This window comes from Corvus hawaiiensis, chromosome Z (genome assembly GCF_020740725.1).
Source record: "Corvus hawaiiensis isolate bCorHaw1 chromosome Z, bCorHaw1.pri.cur, whole genome shotgun sequence".
Lineage (NCBI taxonomy): Eukaryota > Metazoa > Chordata > Aves > Passeriformes > Corvidae > Corvus > Corvus hawaiiensis.
This window is the reverse complement of record NC_063255.1, coordinates 47,863,225-47,886,010: the sequence shown is the minus strand read 5'-3', so window position 1 is coordinate 47,886,010 and position 22,786 is coordinate 47,863,225. Positions and strand designations below refer to the sequence as shown.

The window sequence follows — 22,786 nt, the reverse complement described above, 5'->3', positions numbered from 1 at the left end:
ATTTCACTTGGTGGATTTCAGGAGAAGGTGCCTAAGGAGCAGCAGGAATAGACTGAAAGATGGTCCACATAGCCTTCCCCAGGGAAAGAAAAAAGTGAAAGGACATGGGCAAAGCAAGGGAAACTGTTGACCATCCTCCAGTGGTACAGGCAGTAAGAGGTGGTACTGAGGGGCCACATGCACGTGCTTCAGTATTTGATTCTCTCTAAGCCAGTAAATAATAGAAGTCCTCTAAGCCGCATCTCTATTGTTCTAGTGAAAATGCTGTGACTTGCTGTGAAACCAGATTCAAATGAACAGAGAAACTCATCCCAGTTACCTATCCAGGGGCAATTCAAGCCTTTGACTGCAAAGACTTGTGATTTGAATTGGCCCACTCACAGAAAATAAGGGGAGAGTACTAAGTAATAAAACCACAGTTCATCTTCCAAATTGTAGGAACAAGTACATAATTTCTGGTTTAAACAGTTTTTCCTAAGCAAATTTTTCTTGAGAAACCAGATCATGACTTTTAAAAATGTCTCTGTTTTATCATTCAGCTCTCTTTTCCTGTTACTTTCCAGTACCATTTAAGAATTGGTACACAGACACAGAGCAGCTGCTTCCTTTTTATTAGTCTTAATGAAACTCATTTGCTTATAAACAAACAAACAAAGCCTCCCAACACACCAGCTTTGATCAGCATTTGCACTATAGTCTCCCACTGGACACCTTAATCTGTAGGTCCTCGTTTTCTGCTGTATGGTCTGTGTATCAACTACATGACACCATCATGATGAATTGCTGTCAGAGGGATCAGCTGTTCCATCTGTACATTCTACATAAGGAAAAGGAACAGTTCAGAGTTGTTATTTACAATGTAAACTTTTTGGAAATTGGTGGGTGAAATGACCTGAATCTGTAGGTGGACTTGTCCTGTGTCTGCTGAGGTATTTGCTGTGGCATTAATACTCCATGAATGGACTATAAAATACTTCAGTTCCCTGGCACTGCAAACTGGAAATTGTCACATCCACATATCTGACCTGGCAGTGTGTTTTTTGCTCCTTTATGAGGAATGAGCTCAAGGAGAAATGTCCATTGTGTTTTGGAGTGGCAGCACAACAGTCTGGTGGGTGAGAAATGATAGAAGCAGCCCAAGCAGCAACAGCTGCCCTGTGAGGAGCAAAGTAAAGAGTCACTGTTGTAAGCCAGAGCATGTCAGCACAGGTCTCCCACCCAGTCAGAGCCAGGATTAGATGGTGCCGCCTGACACAAGTGCACAAGCACCCACAGTGCTTCAGAGGATGAAAGATGGAAGGACATGCCAGATGGCAAATCCAACCAAGAGAAACCACAGCAAAAGCTACCCAAACTGCCAGCAGCCAACACACAAACTCTGCTTGTGAGCTGTCTCTCTTTCCCCACTTTTTGGGGCATTTTATTTTGACTGTTTATTGTTCAGAGCTAGCATAAAAAAGCCTCACCTTCAGTTTCTCAAAGACATGTCTAACAGCAACCAGAAGAGTGACAAAGAATCTTATTGCTAAGTAACTGTGCTAAATGAAAACTAGCAAAGATTATATAGAATAAGTTGCTAATGAAGCTTCATGCAGGGAAGGCTGAAATAACAGTGATCTAAACAGAAGGAATATCAACTAAAGTAAAAGCAGGAATACCAGCAATTAGCTGAAACTTGAACACACTCTTTGGAAGGATCTGAGAGACCTGTCCAAGCCCAGTAAGTCTGCACTTGTGTGCTGTCACACAACCGTTACCCCAAGATACTCTAAAGCAAATGGAGCATCTGCTGTAGGCTGGGGGTTGAAGGGAACAGCTTGATAGGAATGAACCAGAACAGTTTTACCACAGAGTACCTTGTAACTTAGGAGGCAAAGCAGCACGGTGTAGGGTCAAATCCTTCATGGGTAAATGAAAGACTATTCACACTGGGCGGCTGGATGAGAGAAAGCCACCAGATTCCTTTCTGATTGTTTCTGAAGAGACTGATGTAAGAAGCACCCAAAGGTGTTTAAGTGAAGGAGGGATACACACTGCTAAGCGCTGTCTACACAGAAATTCAGTGGCTGAAGAATGATAAAGGCTTCAGAGCCTGCATACTAAGATGAAACTGAGCAGAGAACTTCTGAGTATCTAATTTTGGGCTTAGACACTTCTAAAGAAAGCTAAGCACATAAATCCTTTTTTAAACATAGCCCTCCTTGCAACAAAAAGGCATCACTATAGGATATCATCAGGTTTTGTGAAGGTTTTAGAGTTTACTTCTGGTATGTGTTACGAAATTTGAGCCGTAGAAAACTCCACAAAGAAGAGCAGTGTAAAAATAAATGAGACCAAAATCTGCCCCACAACCAGAAATACTTGTGGAGATTGAATGTTCTTTGACACATTATGTAACACATTTCCGAAAAACATTCAGTTGCTTCCAGGACTCTAAACAGTATGAAAATAGAGTTATTTTTTAAAAAGATGAAGAGATATTTTTTATTCATTAGAGTAAATTTTTATCCAACTACTTGTATATGGAAGTGCCTTATTCGAAGTAGAACTGGGTCACTTTATCTTTTGTTTCAAAATAAATGTCCTTCAATTTTTTTCTGTGAAGGATGTAAGGGTGGGATAAGAGGAAGATGAAAAATTAACGCCAACTCTTTGAAATGTAAATTGCCTAATAAAAGATTAGCAGTGATAACAGTTGATTTGTGGAGTGTGATGGTGCATCATAGAAATGGTTTTTGACATGCTGATGCACACAAGCCTCTAAAATAGGTTTTTATTTCTATAGCATGTCCAACAGATTTTGTCTTCCCTTTTCAAGTACGTCAGTGCACGCTAAGATTGGCAATTTATTCAGTACGAAAAATTAATGACTTTGAAAGAATACATAGGTGATAGAGAAGCATGGCTTCTGCAGTAAACATTAAAAAACCCTAGCAGTACTGTTCTCTGGACTTTGATTGGTAAAAATTCTAAGCAGTAAAACAAGCCTTCTAAAGTTCCTATAAATTTTTTGAGATTCCAGATTATGCTAGCACTTCAGGGTTCTAGATATAAATTAAAGTGGATTAAGCTGGAAAAGAAGGAAGAAATGGCTTGTAAGAAAATGTTTTCTTTTCAGATTACTGTCAGACTTTACAATACTACCCCTATATAAAATGTTACCAGTGTGACCTGGTTTTGTTATTAAAGTGTCTTACAATGATAGCAAGAGATGAAATCCTAGTTGCAAACAGTCAGTATCGATTTCTAGTTTATAGAAAATTTTATATGTTTGTTATTGTATTTATATACAATGTATTTATATTTGCTCAGTCACACAGTGTTAGTTCTGTCTTTGGGACTATGCACGTTTTTGGTAGTTGCCTAGACAATGTTTGTATGTTCTTCCAACTACCCCAGTGCAATTCCCTAATTTCTCTACAACAAAATCAGGTCTGGGTGAGACTGAGCAGTAACATCACGGCTCGGTGCAGGCTGGAGGGTTGCTGGGAGCACTGGGGGTCCCTGGGGTGCCCGGAGCAGTGCATTGCCACCCAGGACCATCCCACTGCCCCAGCCAGGGTGCTCCGGTGCCCTGCTGTATCTCAAGCCTTCTGTGCAGCCAGTGCAGCTACTTGCCACAAACACCCTCTGGGCCTCACGATAACTCTGATGGAGAGCCCCAATACACTCATGGTGATGTCAAGACATAGCTGATGTCCCTTTCTCTCATCTGCATCAGCACTTGCTCTCTGCTTCGGAGGAGTTTTATCTCAGAAATATATACAAGCAGGAAGAGACGAACCTTTCAATAACCTAAGGAGCAAGTGTTAACTGAGTTGTCCTCCAACCACAGCTTCTGGGATTGCACCATTTATGTGCCTGCAGACATACCAAGCTGGGGGTTTGCATCACTGACAGCCAGCATGCCTGGGCTTTTCAGAGGCACTGAAACTGATCCTAGTTTTCATATTTAACACCTTTGAAAAGAGGGAGAGACGAGCCTACGTATGATACACAGACCTCAGTTAGTTCGTTTTGTCAGGTCAAGTGGGAGTAACAGCAGAGAGAGAAATAGCTTGATTTGGGCACACTCTAACAGTGATAAAGTGAGAGAGGATGTCCCAACAGAATCAGCTGTACAAAAGGCTCCTAGGTCATGGTCCCTGGACCAGACACTGTGAAGTGAAGCTCTCTCAGAGCTGGATCCCTGCCTTACAGGGGGATCCTACAGTATGGGGAGGGGACTAGTTAGGGTAATATGGAAGGAAAAGAAAGTGGAGAGAGAGGGAACTACTCTTTCCCGTGATAGTAGAGCTGATTTGGTCCACAACAGACATGTGGTTCTTAGTGACAGAAAATCGCATAGACATAACCTCTTCAGCAATTTCTATTGATCTGCTAAAACAACCACTCTAAAACAATATTATTGCAAAACTCTACAACTTGGAAATATCTCAATGAAATCTGCTGTGGTCCAGAAGCACAATAGATATAAGGGATATGGTGAACATTTACACGAGTGCTCTTCTAAAAAATCCTTATTTTCTTACCCAAACTACTGTATTGTGTATTTCTAGTGCTGAACTCCCCAATTTGAACCTGTAGGAAGCAGATGAAACAGATTCATTTTCATCCTAAAGTGAAGGAGCTCTCGTACACATCGGGTGCTCACCTCAAGGTTCCTTTGATCAAAAGGAATATGTAACCAAGTGCATAACACATCAGAGGGTCCTCTTCCGTCTCCTGACTAGAGAAAAGTGTTACTGCTAGTCAGGGGTTACAGAAAGCAAGATGCAAGTAGTGCAGAAACTCCCCCATCCCCTACAAGTCACCCGCAGTAAACAAAAAAACAAAGAAAAAAAGCAACAGCAACAAAAATTGACCCACAATGAAAAAAAACCTACCAAATTCAGACTTTTTGAATAGGTACTACATGTATCTGACATTTCAAGTAAGTCAAATAACTCAAACACCTCACATAATTTCAAATAACTAGTCAAAGTGCTACAACTTCTTAAACATACATTTCTAAAACAACTTGTGACTCAATGTTGATTCTGTATTTTACAAGCAGAGTGATGACTGGCTTGCATCCACACTGAACTTCTGAGTCTGTGACAGTTTCAAGATGGAGAGTTTAGCGTACACTAATTAAAGAAAGGAAGTATGTTTCATATCTGCATGTCACTGTGTCACTTCTTCAATCATCTAAAACTCTCTTTTAATATTCTTAAGACTGTCTTCTCATATATTTCAGTCACTTATGCACTATACCACAAAGGTTTTCTTAGAAAACCTTTTCTTAGAGAGAAAACTCTGAAATTTCTATTATTCCTATTTAATGAATTATAGAGGCTATTCTTTGACACAAAGAATGAATAAACCCATTTTGTATAAACATATTTTACCTGATATTTTTACTTGCTTTATTCTACTGTGATATGACAGATGCTTTCACAGAATTTCTATTACGGAAATTTATTTTTCTTTTCTATAAGTTCACCTTGCTTTGTGAACTCAGACACAACATTATTGCAACTGAAGATTTTGGTCATCTCCTTCCCACAAGGAAAATCTTGCCTCACTCTTGATACCTACAGGGAATCCATTAAGGAGAGACAAGAAAGACATGGACCTGTTTGGTCAGGTCCAGAGGAGGTCCATGAAAATGATCAGAGGGCTGAAACACCCTTGCTAGGCTGAGAGTGTTGGAGTTGTTCATCCTAGAGAATACAAGGCTTTGGGGAGACCTTGCGTTGCTGCCTTCCAGTATATAAAGAGGGCTTAAAGGAAAGGTGAAAATAAACATTTTGCCAAGCCCTGTAGAGACAGGAAAAGGAACAATGATTTTCAGCTGAAAGAGGGTAGATTTAGATTGGATATGTGGACATATTTTTTATGATGAGGGTGCATAGGCACTGGAATAGGTTGCACAGAGAGCAATGTGTGGATATCCCATCCCTGGAAGTGTTCAAGGCCAGCTTGGACAGGGCTTGGAACAACCTCATCTAGTGGAAGGTGTCCCTCCCCATGGCAGAAAGCTCAGATGAGATGGCCTTTAAAGGTCCCTTCCAAGCCAAACAGTCCTGTGATTCTGTAACTTCCTGATAAATTTAAATCACACAACATAAATCATACACAGACCACTCTGCATGAGGAATCAAAGAGGTAAGAGTCAGGTTTGGGTCTCTCATTCTACATTCTTTTGCTCTGCTACCCATACCTCCTCTCCCCTGGTGCTTCCTGTCCTTTTTTGTCACCTCCAAAGACATTTTATTCCAAGGCTCTCTCAGATGTTATTTCTTCTCTGAAATCCTGTCCTGTTACTGATCTTTCATTCCAGCCCTTAGTTCACCACCTTTTCCTGGTACCCTTGACCACTTGCCATACTTCTCTCCTGACCCATTAAATCTCTGTCCCACAAAGTGCTCAACTCAGATGTCCAGCTTGGGCCATGACACATACTGTGCAGTTCAGCCTATATGAGTGCATATACTGCTTACACGGTCAAATTGAAAGGCCTTGTTGGGTTTGGCAGCCACAGTCAGTCCCATGAGGAGTTATACCCATCTTTCATGGAAACTACAAACAGCTCAGAGGAGTTTCTTCACTTTTAGTAAACCTAATCAGAAACTAAGTTGGTTTTAAAGTTACTTCATCAATCATTCCGCTCACTACAGACCTGTAGCTAAGAACAATATCATGAAGCAGCTACCTGAGGAGGCTGGATATTACAGCTCGTCATCCTCACCAAAAAGCTTTCAAGTGCCTTGAAAACTGCAGCCCAACATGAAGCCAAGACAAACTCTTTCCTCCTTTTTTGTAAATACTCAAAATACACTAAGTCTTCATTAAACCTTCTCACTTCCCAGCTGGTTATTTTTCCCTGTTTTCAGTGATTATTTTTTAATTTTGTTAAAACAGGTTGCCCAATAACCATCTGTTGCAGTGGGGATTCTTGCAGCATGTATAAGACAGCGGGGCCTGTGGAAAAGAAATATGGACCGATTCTTGCTGGATGTTTTCAGAGATGTTTATTTTCCAGCCACATGGCCAGGGACTGCCCAAGAGCTGTAGCAATCATGGCACCAGCTGGTACAATGTCAACCAGCCTAAAGTAGGTATTAGACAGTTAATCTGCAGCAATACTAGTTGTGGTATGAAGAAAAGTTCAGGACTTACAAACCCTTCATTTTTCTGTTTCAGTAGCAAATCATGGCATCTTAGTTGATGATTAAACTGCAGCAGTACTAATTGTGGTATCAAAAAGAGTTCAGAACTTATAAGCCCTTTATTTTTTTGCTTCCATGGCAGATAATGACATATGAGTCCACTTCTAAATGATAAATTAGTAAAGAAATGGCATCTTTATTCAGCATTTCAACAATAAACGGATGAACTCTCAAAAAGAAATACAGCCTTAATAGGTATGTAAGTGATCATTATAGTGAACCCATCTTGTTAAGAATTTCCACCTAAAGGAATTTCAACATCAGTTTTTCTCTATTAGCAAATGTTGACTTTTTAATGAGATCATCGCTGCACTCTCTGGTGGTGCTATTTCAGTTTGCCTCCAATTATAAACTCAGTAGGTCACAACACAGCCTGAGGGGGACTCCATTCCCCCCTCCCCCCAAACAAAACCCAAACAAAAAACCAACTAAAAGCAAAATGAATAAGGAAAAATCTACAGAGAGCCAAATTTATCAATAGTCCCAGTAAAAATATCAAATACAAACTCAAGGCTTAGGGAGGAACCAGCAGGCACAGTTTCACAGTTTCATTTTGTGCTGAAAGAAATACTAATATGTCCCCAGAATTACTACATTTAAACCTTGCTTGCATACCTGGGGGTTCCACTTGCAGAAATACAGTGCCATCACCTCCAACCTGCAGCACAGGAGTTCCAGCCTTAGGAACGTCCCTGTCAGTCTTCCACAGTGAGAAGGAATGAGAGCACAGATACATTAGCACTATAGGCCAGATGGGGAGTGTGTTTTCGAAAAGAATTTACCAATCGCCTTCACATACGTTGGCTCATGCCAAGGAGCAGGCTCAGACCAGAACAGCTATATTCCTTCTGGATGACACTGGGATGTTCAGTGCTTTTCACAGACTGACCTAGTGCCCTCCAGCCACTGACAGACATTCAGGTCAGAGGATGAGACCAGGGCTTCTTTGAAACAACTTCACCACCACCTCCAAAAAATATCATCGTGCCAACACCAGCACCATGGCAACAACCTTGTTAGCTTCTAAGTCACGCTATTAAGAGCACAGATTGAGCTGAACTGTAACATGACCACAAACAACTGCAACTCTTATAGCATAACTACAGCACTGAGAAAGTTTTCCTTGACCTTAAGCAGTTTTTCTATTCCTCTGGGAAGTACTCAGAACTTTTAAACCCCAATTCATTAACAGAGCTTCCCTACAGAAGGAATAGTTCTCCTTGCAGATGCAGTTAGCAATAAAAGTGAAAGATGGAAAGATTACTGAAAATTATCAGTGAACAACTCAGAGCACTGTTTTGCCTAAACCACAAGGCAAGGGGAGAGGGAGGAAGAACAGGATAAATTGACTGTGAATACATTTAGATTGTTAATAAGAAAAAGATGTGTAATTCAAAAAGGAGTCAAAAATTGAAAGCATCCCAGAAGTTGCTGTTATCACAATTTCTAGCCAGGTCAAATGTGACCTTGTAACACTTGATCGTGTTTTTAAAGGGATTACAGAAATAACTGTCTGTGAATGCAGCAAATTGGACCATGTATCCCAGTAAATCTCTTTAACTCCTATTTTCTCCTAAGCTCCCCTGAGAGAGATGTACTGTGGGTTAGTGTGAATATCATGAAGGAAGAAGATTTGTTCCCACCTAGATCCTGTGTTATCACTGCCTTAGCAGGTGAGGATCAGCTCGTCAAAGACTCCTTTGAGACCTGGAAGGGAAAGACAAGACAGTCTAAGCAAACTGATAGGTCCCCACTGTACTTTCTCATGTAGCTCTTTTCACCACCTGTCGATACAACAGCAAATGCTTATGTGAAAAGCTTCTCTAGTTTTTATGGAAGAATGGCAACCCAAATCATGGTATTTTAGCAGCATATATGTATGGAAGATTACATGGCAATCAATCTTAACATAACAAGGTACTAATTTTTTACATAAAAACACTTCTAGTGAATGTGGCAAGTAATATTGCTGTGCATGCAGCCAGAAGTGTGTTTATCTGCTGATAGTGAAGGCTTACAAAGATAGATGTACCTGTCTGAAATTCACAATTTCCCACTCTATTCAAAGGGCTGAAAAATGTTTCACCACAAGGAAAGCCTACGCTATCTCCTTCTCTGAAATGTAGAGAGAAGTGAGAGGATCATGCTCCTTCTTGCAGAATGAATAGTGTCCTACTCTGGAGATGGGAGTTTGGTTTCCCTAGGTATGGCAGGGGCCAACACTGTCCTGTCCAAAGTCACAAAACAAACTGATGAAGCCAGAAACCTCACTGTCATCCTCAAGTAGCACAGCTTTCACACACTGTTTTTACTTCCCTGCAGTCGATTGCTTTTTAGTTCATCTAAGAGTGTCTCTTATTACTTACAATCAATCCTTTATCACGGGTTTTTCTTTAGCAATGTCAGGTACTCAGCTTGCTCCACAGGAAATAGTTCCGGGTCATGTCAAGCAGGGCAAGTGGTGCAGGTGGACCATCCTTAAGTAACAAAAAACAGAAGGCTGCAAACTTATCATCACTGGGAAGAGGTTTGACATAGCAGAACAGAGGCTCCTGAGCAATAGAAGTTTGAGATCATCTTGTACATTCTGTTATCTTTGTTCTCTAAACACTAGTCATGTTATTTTAAATGCCTCAAAGACATCTCTCTTTTCTTTTTTCAAGAAGGGAACTACTCTTAAAATAATTTAAAAACCTGTTAGTACTATGTGAATGTTATGAGAAGTAAAAACTCATTTGAAAAAATGCCTATCAGACTTCATATTTAGACACCAGGCACTTTAACAGAAACTGTCTTACTGACAAACATACACAGTCATTGCAAACAGAAAGAAAATGAGAAATGTCTGAGAAGGGAGAAAATATGTCTCTTCAGTCTTTAGCAAATCCAACACTAACTTCTGGTAATGATGCCATCCATTTAATTGAAGCAAGGTTACAGACTGGGACCATATTCATCATTTACACCTGGAAATAAACTGGGAAGATAAGATGCAAACCAAAAATCAATGGAAATTTTATCTTATCTCTCAGTACAAGTCCAGAGAATACCAAGTGACTTTGGTTCCAGGATGCCCTGATTCTATTACGAGAGGCTCACACTGTTTAGAGCTGCCACAAAGGCAATTCTTTCACCATCCAGAGAAGACCCCTCAATACCCACAATAACAAAAGAGTGTATGGATAAACATTTTATCTCATTTTTGACATCAGGTGTTTGAAGAACACAGTTCTGTGGAAAGATAAACTTCCTAGTTATATTCAGATTCATCACTATTAAAGAGATTATCAAAAATAATTTTAGACTTACCTTTAATTTAACAATTCAGAATTACTACTTAGATCTCCAGTGGCATTCTCTCAAAGAAAGCCTTTGAAGTTTAAGGACAGAGGGGGAGATCTTGTCCTTCCTCCTTTTCTGCAACAGAGATTTTAAGAAATAAGCCCAATTATTATGATAAATACCAGGCATAGAGTGCTGTAGTTATGGAAGCTGCTGCAGGAGACTTACTGAAACCAATAGCCTATCGATCTGATAACTGCATAAAGACTGATATGAAAAATTACATACTCCATATGTAGAGACAAAGAGAAGTGGGAAAATTGCTGTTGCTACTGCATTCTGAAAAGCACTTCTCAGCTGCGCTAACGATTGCTCCATGCAATGTCCATCAGCGTGACAATAAATATTTTTATCTATTATTTCAAAGATGGCAGTATAAAATAGAAATAGTCTCCTGGAGCTGAGGCTTTTAGCTAGGGCAGTGGTGCCCCCTACATGCCAAGACCTAAAGTCAAAAGACCAAGTGCCTCAGCCAGATTTGTTACTTTCCCGTACATTGTATTTTTTCACTACTTCAGATTGTTTCCCTTCCAGCTACATCTCACCTATACCTCAACTTTAAATATAATTTTCAAACTTTTGTGCCCAAACTGACACAACAGTCCAGCCAACACAGTAGATAAAATAACACTCTAAGCCTATGGGAAAGCTTTGTCATTGCTGAGCAAAATAAAACGTTAGAGGAAATCATGCTTACAATAGAAGCAGAATTTTTTGTCAAAAGGAGAACTGGAAAATGAATAGCTGGTTGAGACAGAGGAAAAGAAGTACATGTAAGGGATTTGAAATTCAGCTGCCAGATGTGAAAGGTGGGAAACAGGAAGTACACAGAACATGATTATCGCTCACTGGACAAGAAGCACAGAGAAAATTTCTCCAAAGAGAGATTTGTAATAAAGTCATCAGGTTTCAACAAGAGGATCAGGGACTCCTTGATATTAGTGAATGTTTTGACACTGAGATCAGAAGGATCTGAATTTCGATGCCTGGAGGCCTGGAATTCCTCTCAAGACTGCCTGTTTTTACATAATGAAATCATCTTGTTAGAGCCAAGATCAGACTATTGCATTTTTCTGAGCCAGCAGCAGCAGCAAGAATATCTCTGGTGAAAGTGAAATACGACTTTAGTGTATATAATACTGGATATATAATATAAAGTATACTTAAGTTGCAGGTGTTTACTCTTTACTCCACCATAATTCTAATTCACCTCAGCCATGGCACATAATAGTCATTCTTATCCAGCAGTGAGCCAACACATCATGTTTGGTGCCAGTAAGGACATTTTCAAGACTGCAAAAAGCTGCCAAGAATTGCAATAGGAGGAATTTCATTAGTTTCCAGCTTACCCCTTTTCTACTGTGAAGAGTTCTTATCTCCCCACTGGGACAAACATCCAAGTTGTTACTGTAATAAATATTGGTTTACAAATTCTGGATGAATTTTAGCAATTTAGAGTAAATTCATGGTATTTGTATAGTCCTGTTGTCTCAGATTATTTTACTTTTAAGTGTCTCTACCAAGATAAGAGGCTATCCTGTCCATGTCTTAAATTCAAGCACCAACATGATTTCCTTGAGTCTAACATGTCTTAGAGGTTGCAAGATTTAAAAACATGTTATATTTTGATTAGGAGTTTGATACACTAGATGCCTCCATTAAGTACCTCAGCTGCAGATGCTTCTAGCTTGTCTAGGGAACGACCCAGCAGTGTTGCACCGTTGACATAATGCTACATATATTAATATTTTCTACACTAAACTAGTTCTGCAGCTTGAGGCAGGCTTCAGTCTGCTCCCTGTTCAGTTCTCTCCTTTGGAGGTGACATGAACTGATGCCCAAAGATCAGTACTGCTCCCAGGTCAGAACACAAGGATGCAAGAGAGTGAACAGGACTATGCTCACACACAGACATCTTCCTGCACTTCCAAAGCCCAAAAACATTTGCCAAGACCTCAAAGCAGTTTGTTGCAGGCTGCTCAGCAGGAATGCAGCAGACCAGGGTCCTGGATCTGAACCCCATTTAGATGTCCCTTTATAATGAGCAGCACCTAAGTAGTTATTAAAACTGGGGAAAAAAGGAACTGAAATACCATTATAATTTGCTTCAGTAAAGGCAAGCTGTAGCTGCAAGTATGTGTCTGACAAATAACATCATGCAGCACATTTGTTTTTAAAAATCTCCAGATCTGACATATTTCTAATTGAAGGAAAGCTTATAACTTTCAACGACTTCTGTCCAAAATAAGAAGATTTCAGTTTTAGAGAGATGGAAGTACCTGTGGCTCTCAATAAAATAAAATAAAATAAAATAAAGTAAAATAAAATAAAATAAAAAATAAAATAAAATAAAATAAATAAAAAAATAAAATAATGCCCATCAACTTCAGTTGCAATAGTCATGAAATCAAATAACACTGGTGCAAAGTTCTCTGTACTTTCCAAACATTTTAGAAAAGAGTGGAATCATAACTGAGCGAGGAAGAGCGAAGCAAAGCAAAAGAAGATACAAGACTGTGTCAGGTGCAGGTGTCCAATATGTGTGGTTACAGTATTTAAGAAAAGGTAAAAACACCACAAGAGGGAGGGGGAGAGAAAAATGAAGATATGTAAAACAGGATCATGGACACTGAGGTCTGAGATGAAGGGGCAGGAGGAGGTGTCCCATGTGTACAGGTCTACACTCTTCATGCCATGGAGATGAGCCCATGCTGTAGCAGTTCATGAAGGACTGTGCTCTGTGTGAAGAACCCAAGCTGGAGCAGGGGAATGGTGTGACAAGGAAGCAGTGGCTCTGTTACAGACAGAGTGCAACCCTAATTCCCCATTCTCCTGCACTGTCTTGTGCAGAAAAGAGGTAGAGTAGTGAAGCTGAGACTGGTAAGTAGTTGGGGAAAGACATTGTTTTAATTTTTGTCTTTGTATCTCACCATCTTACCCTAATTTTAGTTGGCAATGAATTAAATTAATTTACTGGAAGTTGAAAACAGTAAAAAATTTGAAAAAAGTTGAGACAGTATTTGGTAAGTGATCTCTCTGTCCTGACCTTGATCCCTGACCTTTCTCATCCTCTGTTCTCCCACTGCCGCGGTGGGGCAGTGAGAGAGCAGCTGCGTGGGAGCGTGGCTGCACGCCAAGGCTAACCCACCACAGTGACTCACTGAAGGTCACACAACAGCTCACAGAAGCAAAGCCGGGAACAAAAACTGTCTCTCTGGCCTCCCAGCCCGGTGTATGTTACTGTCAGCCAGGTCTCCGACCTCCCTCATAGCTGCAGGAGAACAACTCAGTTCATGCAGGGCTCCACAGGAAACATCAACAAGGTACACAGAGTAGCCAACAGGAGCACTGAGGCTGTGACTAATGCCTGACTTCAAAGGCAATGTTGCACTGGCACGGTATAGCTGGGGCTTAAGAGACCTTGCAGTTATTTCAGTAAGTGCTTTGGCACCAGCCACGTCAATAACGTTTCATGAGAATAGCATCTGCAGAGCATCAACGCATGTCAGTGTAACATTACACTATTTTTACACTCAGATTTGTTGTCTGCAGTTTGCTGTAAACACCCAGCTGTTTTAGAAAGCAGACCTTACACAACAGAGTAGGGAAAAATTCGGGGTTTTTTCTATGACAATTTTCACATGCCTTCTAAAGCACTGCCATTCTCTCACTTAAGATACAGGAATTTTTAATTTTTATGACATACAGCTGAAAAGCAAATTCAGTCTGAATCAGAAGAGATGGAAAATTAACCACAAAAGATATTTGTATGTTTACAAATAAATTTATAGAGAGATATATAAGTATATTTAGAGTAACTATAATAGAATTTCACCAACATACCTACAGCAGGTATTACTGTGGAAAAAACCCTCATATTTATACAGGATTTTGGAAATATTCCAATATATATTGGAAAAATGTGGCATTCATACTGCGACAAAACACAGCTTTTTCTTTTTTCTCCTCTACCCATTAGCCATGCTCATTGTGTCTGCTCAGATTCAATACACTGTCAACAACCTCCACAAAATACCCTATCACAATCTGTATATATGGATACACACAGGGCTTCTGAAAGAGCTTGTAAATATCACAATGGCATGGACGGGTGTTCCAGTCTAAGGTAATTTTTTTACTTTTTTGATCTGTAAAAGCGACACACAAGGGCAAAACAAGCATGAATCTACTGTGGCACTCTGCTGCAAATGGTCAATGACCACATCAATTGTCTAACTGTTTTTCACAGCTCTGTGTGAGCAGAGACAAAGCCAGTTACTCTGATAAGAAAATTGTTAGGCACTATTATGAACGTCACATAATTTCAGGATCTGTTTGTTTTAGCATGTTATGCCCTATTTTTAGGGCACAAATGCTTAAACATTTTTCAAGGTGCACAAGTGGTAGCAACTTATCCCATGGCAGACAATAATATGAAAAAAATTTGGACTAAAATGACGCACTTATGAGAGAAAGACAAAGTGATCAACTTTGGCTGTATTTCAAGGTTTTCCAGGCTGCTTACAAAACCAGTATGTGTTGCAATGGAAGTAACACTTGAGAGGAAAATTGAAGTTTTGCACATTTTCCTTTCCTCAGGTAGAAATGGCCACTTAACTTTTTACACAGGTACTTATACAACAATCACCTGCAGTGCAAGGCTGTTATCAACAGTAGATGCTGTGATCTCCCTCACATTGTACTACATCAACAGAGACTTGAAAGACACTGGAGTATTTCTGTGGGCATATAGTGGGATAGGCAATCAGGACATGTAATCTCTCTTACAATTTAAATATTTTAAGATGCATTCTCAGCAGATTAGCAACCACAAATGTAATCTTAAAGCTTTGATCTTGTTTGAATCCTCAGGCTACAGAAAATCTTTGATTTTGTACCTCTATAAGAGCTATGAATTAGAAGAGGCTGTAGAAACATGGCAACAAAATCAAAAGAAATTTGGCCATGATGAGCTTGTGCTGAGTTTACAAAAGAGAGTGCATAGCCAAGACTTAGATAAGAAAATAATGTTGGAATATATGCTAATGCATTGAAAAAGGTCTGAAATAAATAAAGTTTTTACAGTAAAAGTGTAAGGTATCAACACTGAACCGCGTTGAACCGAATCCTATTATGATAATGTTATCTGATTTTGAATTTAAACCAAACAATATCAATTGCCCAAAAACCTCTAGCAAAAAAAAAAAAAGAAAAAAAAGAATGCCGTTCCTTTCTATTACACTCATAGAAATTCCTACAAGGTAATGTTTCACCTTTCTCTTCACAGGTAAAAAGGAGAGTGTGGGGAAAAAACTTTCAAAGTTTTTGGTTTTGCTCTTTTGAGTAAAATATAAATTGCATGGGGGAACACAAAATAAAGGACAAGGTTTTCCATCTGCCACTTGTGTTTTATTAAATTATACTGTGAATTCAGATGTGACTCCATCCCCAAATACAGCTATAATATAAATGCCCTCTGGTACTACTTGAAAGTTAAGCCATATCTAAGGTTTGAGAGATGCTGGTGATCCAGTAAAGCTATAGAGCAGTGTTTTTATTTGCACTGAAAAGCACCCCACAAGCCAGCTAGCCCTACTTGCCTCCACAATGTGGAGTAGAAGCACGTATATGGAAAAGGAAAGACTTATGTCCTCGATGAAAGCATGTTCAAATGAAATGAACATCAGCTATCTGAGGATATAGAGAAGCCTAAAGAAAAATCAATTGGTCAATATTTTAAAAGGGTAAAGAAAGAGATTAATTAGTATTACATAATCTGGTTCTCTCTTCTTCGAAGCTTTTGCCTCAAAAAATTATTCCACCTATTGAGTGCATCTAATCGGCAAACACTGTTTCCCTGAGCACAAAGTAATTTCTCAGCTTACCTGTTGTGTGATGCTTTATCAGCTCACAAAGTTCTTTTTTTAATACCTTCTCTGGATCAGCAAGGCTGGCCTCGAAAGGTCGTCCTTGCTCCTGGGATGTGGTGACTGACGGCAGACTGTGACCTCCTGTGCCACTCACTGTCTTCTTGGCTGTGTTGTGTCACCAAAAGAGTGGGAGGCGGTGTGAGAGGCACAAGACCTGTGAGTTTATTTCACTCACTCACGGTCACTCGCTCAGTCTCCACTTCCAGCTGAGTCACTATCCTGTCACTTCCAGTTGCACACCTTTAAAGTGGGTAAAGCAGCCGATGAAGAGGAAAATAATCATTTGTGCACAAGGCTGAAAGCATAAAAGGAAGTATTAATACAATCCTCCAAGACTTAAAACAACAACTTCTAGAGTCAGTCAACTCTTGCTTCTAAGAGGAACTTGGAAAAAAACAGAGAGGAACTTTTGTGCTTACAGGAGGGATATCTGACAAGAAAACAGCTTGTTGAAGAGGAGGAGACTGGCTATAGAAACATTTGCATGACTGACAGCCTGAAGTGCCATTTTCCTTTTGAATCCTTTTCTTTCTTCTGTGCACCTGGATAAAAAAATAGTGCACAGCTAGTTGTCATCATGTCCCCAAGAGATGATGTCTATTTGTCTTTTAACCCAGCTACAACAAACAAGCCCTTCAGGAATAAATTTTTTATGCTCCCTTTTTCTGTCTTTGCGGATTATTTTACATGTCAAAAGCATACAAATTTTTTAATTCTTTCAGGTTTACAAAAGAACAGATCATTTAGCTACAAAACTTTTCCTTTTTCTTTGGAATAAAACTTTAACTCTTTTGGTAATTCTGCATTTCTGTCCCTTTCACTGAAGAAAGGTCAATCAGAAAGGCATTGTGACACTGAATATCAATACTATTTAGTAAAATGCAGGTTTTGCCCTTCTTTGTCAACCTTTTTATGTTAAATGTCCTCACTGATTTTAGTGGGGCTTCTAAATGAATAGAAATTTATTTAGTGGGCAGGTAGAGTGAGCTATGCAGAGCTTGGCAGTGAGTAGTTATTTAAAGTTAAATATTGGCTTGAGGTCCAGAGGCCAGTCTGCCATTCATCCCAAATTCAGCTAATCAAGCAGAAAGACAATCTTCCCTTAATCAGCTATAGCTAAAAAGTAATCAAGATGGACAAGTGAAATAAATTACCTTTTTTGTCTTTAAAAATTCAGTTCTTGACTATCTCAACAGCTAAACTTTTATTCACGTTATTCTGGATTTCACTGAGTTTTGTAATTGCTCTCTTCTCTTAAACATGCTTGACATGAAGTTAAATCCTATCAGTATTGAGCAAGGTGGAACACCATTACTTTCCAGGTGAGACAACAGACAACTTCATGATGAAAAAAACCTGTTAACAGAACATTGCTTAAAGACTGTACTTCAATAAGTCACACAGGCTTCTTTTTTCCTACTTTTAGTGATAGTAGGTTTTACTTCCCACAGTAGTTCACAAACATATTTCTCCATGACTCCAGAAAATTTTCTGCGATTTTTTAGAAAAACAAATTTTGTTTCATCTCTGTGGATACTGTTTTCCCAGAAAACATGAGAAAACAATTACTAATGTTATGACATCGGTCCCTTCTAACTTCTCATGTATCTTTGTTTTTTCCTTAATTGTCTGCTGTTACTGTCTTTTGCAAGGGTACTGGACATGCAGAACATGCTCAGTTTCATGTCTCAGCACACGTCTTTGTTATCAAGTGGGATGATGGCCTGCCACAGTTATGCTGAACATAATTTGAAGGGAGATGAACATCACAGATGGCCGTGGAATCTGCACGTGCAAATTAGGAATGAATAATGTGGTCTATGTCTTACAGTGTAGTTTAAAGCATTATGTGTTACTTTGCAAAGACACTTTGGAAAAGACTTCAGGAACATGGACTTCTTCAGGTACAAATATTAACAAGGAACAGTTTGGTATTTTAGTCGAGGACCTCTAGTTCTGAGAGGACTGAAGGGATTATGATATAAAAACATTTGTCAGAGCTGTGGTTTAACTAGGCAGGGAGATAAGCATCACACAAATTTTTGTTCACAGGGGGAGAACTGGGTAGGGGGAGGGGGGGAAGTAAACGATCCAGCATTATGTCACATGGTATGGAATATCCCTTTGGCCAGCTGGGGTCAGTTGTGCCAGCTGTGTTCCTTTTTCCTTTCACAGCTTCCTGTGCACATCTAGGCTCCCTGCTGGCAGAGCAGGAGAAGCTGAAAACTCCCTGATTTAGTGTAAGCACTGCTCAGCAACCACTAAAACATCACTGTGCTAGCAATGTTATTGTCATACTAAATCCCAAACACTGTGCTTATGCCAGCTACTAGGAAGAGAATTAACTCTATCCCAGCTGAAACCAGGACACCCACATAAGAAATATGGGGAACCAGCACCTAAAGGATCCCAGATTATTTTAAAGAGAATGTAATACATGTGATCATCCCTTGAAATTATGTTGCCAAATAATGTGCCACATTTCTTGTAAATGCTTCTCAGTTCACAATTCTTTCTAGGCAAAACAGCTTAATTTTGAAATAATTATTAAGTACCATTTTGCTTATTCTTTTTATATGCTGAGTGATTCATAGAAGGCAAAGTAGAAGAACTGAAAAGAAATGGAAAGAAGTGGTAGTCTAATAGGAATAACTACTGTACTAAAGGGAATTTAATAAAGGGACTGAGAAATGGGCAGAGAAAGGAACAGACAACTTCAAGAATTATTTGGTTTTCATGCAAAACTCAGGCTATCAGACAGTGTCAGAGAGCAGTTTGTCTAATGTACTCTGCCCATGTACAGAAAGTCAAAAAAACCTACAGTTAGAAAGTGTCTCCTGCTATAAAATATAATTAATTCCCTGCAGAATGTGTTGATCTCCTCCTGTCCTTCCCTGAACAGGACTTAAGAAACCATCAGTGTTCCTGCACAAGACACATTTTGTGCTTGAGGCAGCATTGCCCAAATACCTTCTCCCTGTTGTACTCCTTAAGACTCTCTGCACTGTTCTTTCTTCAAAAAGGAGCACATCCTCCAGCTGAGTGGGGAGCTCCCCAAAAAATCACCACTCTTATTTCCCCTACTTCTTTATAATCCCACCAGTGAAGTACCACAAAAGAGTGTATGTCTTTCTAAGGCTGTTATCATATTATTTTTTTGAATGCTTGACTGCCTTTTAAACATTTTCCAATCAGTGACTGAAATCACTAATGGCAGTACCTCTTTACACAATGTCTGGGAGAGATCACCAAAAGCACCTCAAGACATTTGAGTTTGATACCAATGTGTGACAATCACTCAGAGAATAACTGATTTCTAACTCATTATGTTTTGGGTAACTGTAAAGAATACCATACCTTGGTATGAAGGCAACACAAGTCACATCTTGCTTCATCTTCTTCGTCAGTAAGCCAGCTGCTTTGACAAAGAAGAAAATAATATTAAACTGACTATCAGATCTTAAAAATAATCCTGCTGGTTTCATTCTGTTGTTAACTTTTTAAATTGGCTGATTGAGTTTATTTATTACAAGATTTACACCCCAGGTTTTAGAAAATCGCATTATCTTTATTATCAGATCTTTCCACTGATCAGAGCGAGGTTGATCAGCCAGTAATTTTCTAGTTCATCTTTCATAAAACACAAACACCATGTCACGGTTTTCATGCAACTGATTAGGTAACTAATTCTTAGTTACCTAATTGATGACAGAAAAGAATAGAACTTCCACAGGTAGTGGCCTTCTTTTCCCTTTAATGAGAAGAAAAAAAAAATGCTAGAGGATTGCAGTTTGGGGTTTTTTTGTTGGTGTTTGGTATTTTACTGTTAGATAATATATTTATATGATTAAACAATGGAATTGTTTGTGCATCAGAGTTATCATAGCCATTAAATCTTAGAAAGTATATTAAACCCTGAAAAAGAGGAAATAAGCTCATCATAATTTATGTTTAACTACACACACATATAGGACACTAAACAGAAGATATCAGACTGACAAACCATGTTTTTCAACCTTCCACTCAGCAAGTTACAGTGGAAAAATCCTATGCCTTCCCCATATGTGCTGCAAAAAGGTCATCACCCCTGATCCTGTGCTGCTCTGCTGCTTGCCAGCTTTGACTTGTCTGTGGATCCCCACACCACCTGTCCTCCCAGCCCCTCCATGGGGTGGCTGCTGCTCTGTTTTCCCCTGGCTTTACCATCTGCAGGATCCAGGCAAGGACAAGGAGAACACCACTGTTGTCACTGTGTTAAATACCAGGAGGGTTGGTAAGGAACCTCCTGGAAACAGTAAGCCAGCAGCAACCTAGCTCAAAACCTGACCCTGTGATAAATCCAGGAAAGCAGATTATGACAATGCAGAAATAAATTTATTTTAGATGAAGAGAACAGGTTCTCAATATATTTCTGTGTTCTAAATTTACCTATGAGGAAAAACAGTGAAGGTTTATTGATGAATGAGAATATCTCTGTCCAGTGATGAAAAGAAATTGAGTCAAGGAGAAAACCTCTCATTCGCCTAAAAAAAAAAAAGGTAAAATTCTGAAAATATAGTCCCGTAAAGTCAGATAAGAAGCAATTTAATGTGACTGTCCAAATCTAGTAACACCTCTATGAGGAGACACAAAGAATAGAGGAAAACACAGTTAAGCCACAGGTCAAAGGAGGCACAACTACCTTCATCTAACTGATGGCAAAGACATATTGAGAGACAGACATAATGAGAATAATTGGAGTAAATTTGGACTATTTAAATAAAGAAAGGAGCAAGAAAGCATGTAAAAGGAGTGAATGACTGGGACAAGACAAAGTCATGTATATTGCAAAGGAGATAAAAAGAATTTATTTCTTACAACGTGGTAGACATTTGGGACAAGATGCTGCAAGACAGAACAAACAATCAAACAAATGAAGAAAAAGATCAAAACCCCCTGCACTTGGGGGGCTCAGAAAGGCTCTACAGCATAGCTAATGAGAACATCCATAGGGTTAATGTGCAAAAAAAAAAGAAACAGATTTGAACTCCTATTTATTAAGAAAAATGGTCTCTCCAGTAATTACCGATTCAGTAACCTCTGGCAATTTTTCCTAAAACACTGATAGTATCTACTATAATAAAAAAGACTAGACTGGATAAATTATTAATCTAGTCCAGAATGGCAATTGCATTCCACTGTAAGAGTAACCTTATTCATGTCCTGCTGTTTGTTGCATGCTACTCTGGATTTTTTCTGGACATGACCACTCTCAAATGTTTTTTCTGTTACTTCCTTTTTGTTTTTAGTTGGATTTGGTATCGTGGTATCTTAAAAAAAAATAAAAAAGCAACAGCTGGTAAACTCTGTTTAAAACCAGTACTTGGAAACATACAGTGATGTCGCAAAGCCAAAGGTCTTGCTGTATTTTTGTCCACTGCATGCCTGCAAAGTTGAAATGTACCACAGCTGGCAATTAAAAAAACAGCCAAAGGACAATAAGGCAACATGAAAGCAGAGACAAATGAAAAAACCCTATATTTGGGCAGCAGATGAATGAGAATTCTTCTTTCTGGTCACAGGAAACTTAGAACTGTTCTGCATCTGTATTTTTTTCTGAGATGTTGGTGGTTTTTCTCAGAAAAAACCAATAGAAAACTGAAAACAAACGTTCAAAGAACAGCCACAACATAAGAGAATAAATGAGATCAGAGGATGTAATTGCTGGTTACACCACCTACTCCAGATGTTCCTTCACATTGATTCATCTGATTGATCTGTCATCCACCCTGTCCTGGAGGAGGAATACTTTTACCACTAGACTTTTGTGGGTTAGGTAACCCTTGATACTCTCTTTTGAAGGTGCTTCTCTGTATCAGTATATATTTCATTTGCAGGGTAGGTCAGGATGGGAAGTTTTCAGTTCCTTCATGTGCCTTATCTGCATTAGAGAGAATGTTGGTCTCTAGCAGGTGTCTGCTCATGGGAAGGGGGGTGGGACTAAATGATCTTTGAGGTTCCTTCCTACTCAAACAATTCTGTGATTTAATGAAATTCAAAAATACGTGGAAAATGGCGGATGTCTGTGTGTGTTTAACTGCTGAGATAAAGTGTGAGCATATGGTTTCATTGCCCATGACTAATACCAAAAGTAGCTATCATTTTTCCATTCTGGTTCTAGCTGGTGCTTTGTGAAAAGGAACTACAGTCCCAATCTTCCTGTCTGCTGTTTCCTGCTGTGCCTTATCAAAAAAAGCATGGGCCAGGACAGGGTGACTTCCTAGGTCCAAGGCTGTCACTCTGTATCTACAGGTTGTTGTT

The 22,786-nt window shown here is 39.3% G+C and overlaps 2 long non-coding RNA genes across 2 annotated transcripts; both read right to left on the bottom strand.

Annotated features, from left to right (window-relative positions):
* Nucleotides 1-7,254: 7,254 nt before the first annotated feature.
* LOC125320584 lies at nucleotides 7,255-13,666 on the bottom strand. Its single transcript, XR_007201203.1, has 3 exons — nucleotides 10,524-13,666; nucleotides 9,581-9,766; nucleotides 7,255-8,921 (listed from the first exon to the last, which is right to left on the bottom strand). It is a non-coding gene; the product is annotated as an uncharacterized LOC125320584 (long non-coding RNA).
* Nucleotides 13,667-16,020: 2,354 nt separating this feature from the next.
* LOC125320113 lies at nucleotides 16,021-21,768 on the bottom strand. The gene is made up of 5 exons (XR_007201007.1): nucleotides 20,915-21,768; nucleotides 17,641-17,842; nucleotides 16,906-17,028; nucleotides 16,442-16,781; nucleotides 16,021-16,265 (listed from the first exon to the last, which is right to left on the bottom strand). It is a non-coding gene; the product is annotated as an uncharacterized LOC125320113 (long non-coding RNA).
* Nucleotides 21,769-22,786: the final 1,018 nt, after the last annotated feature.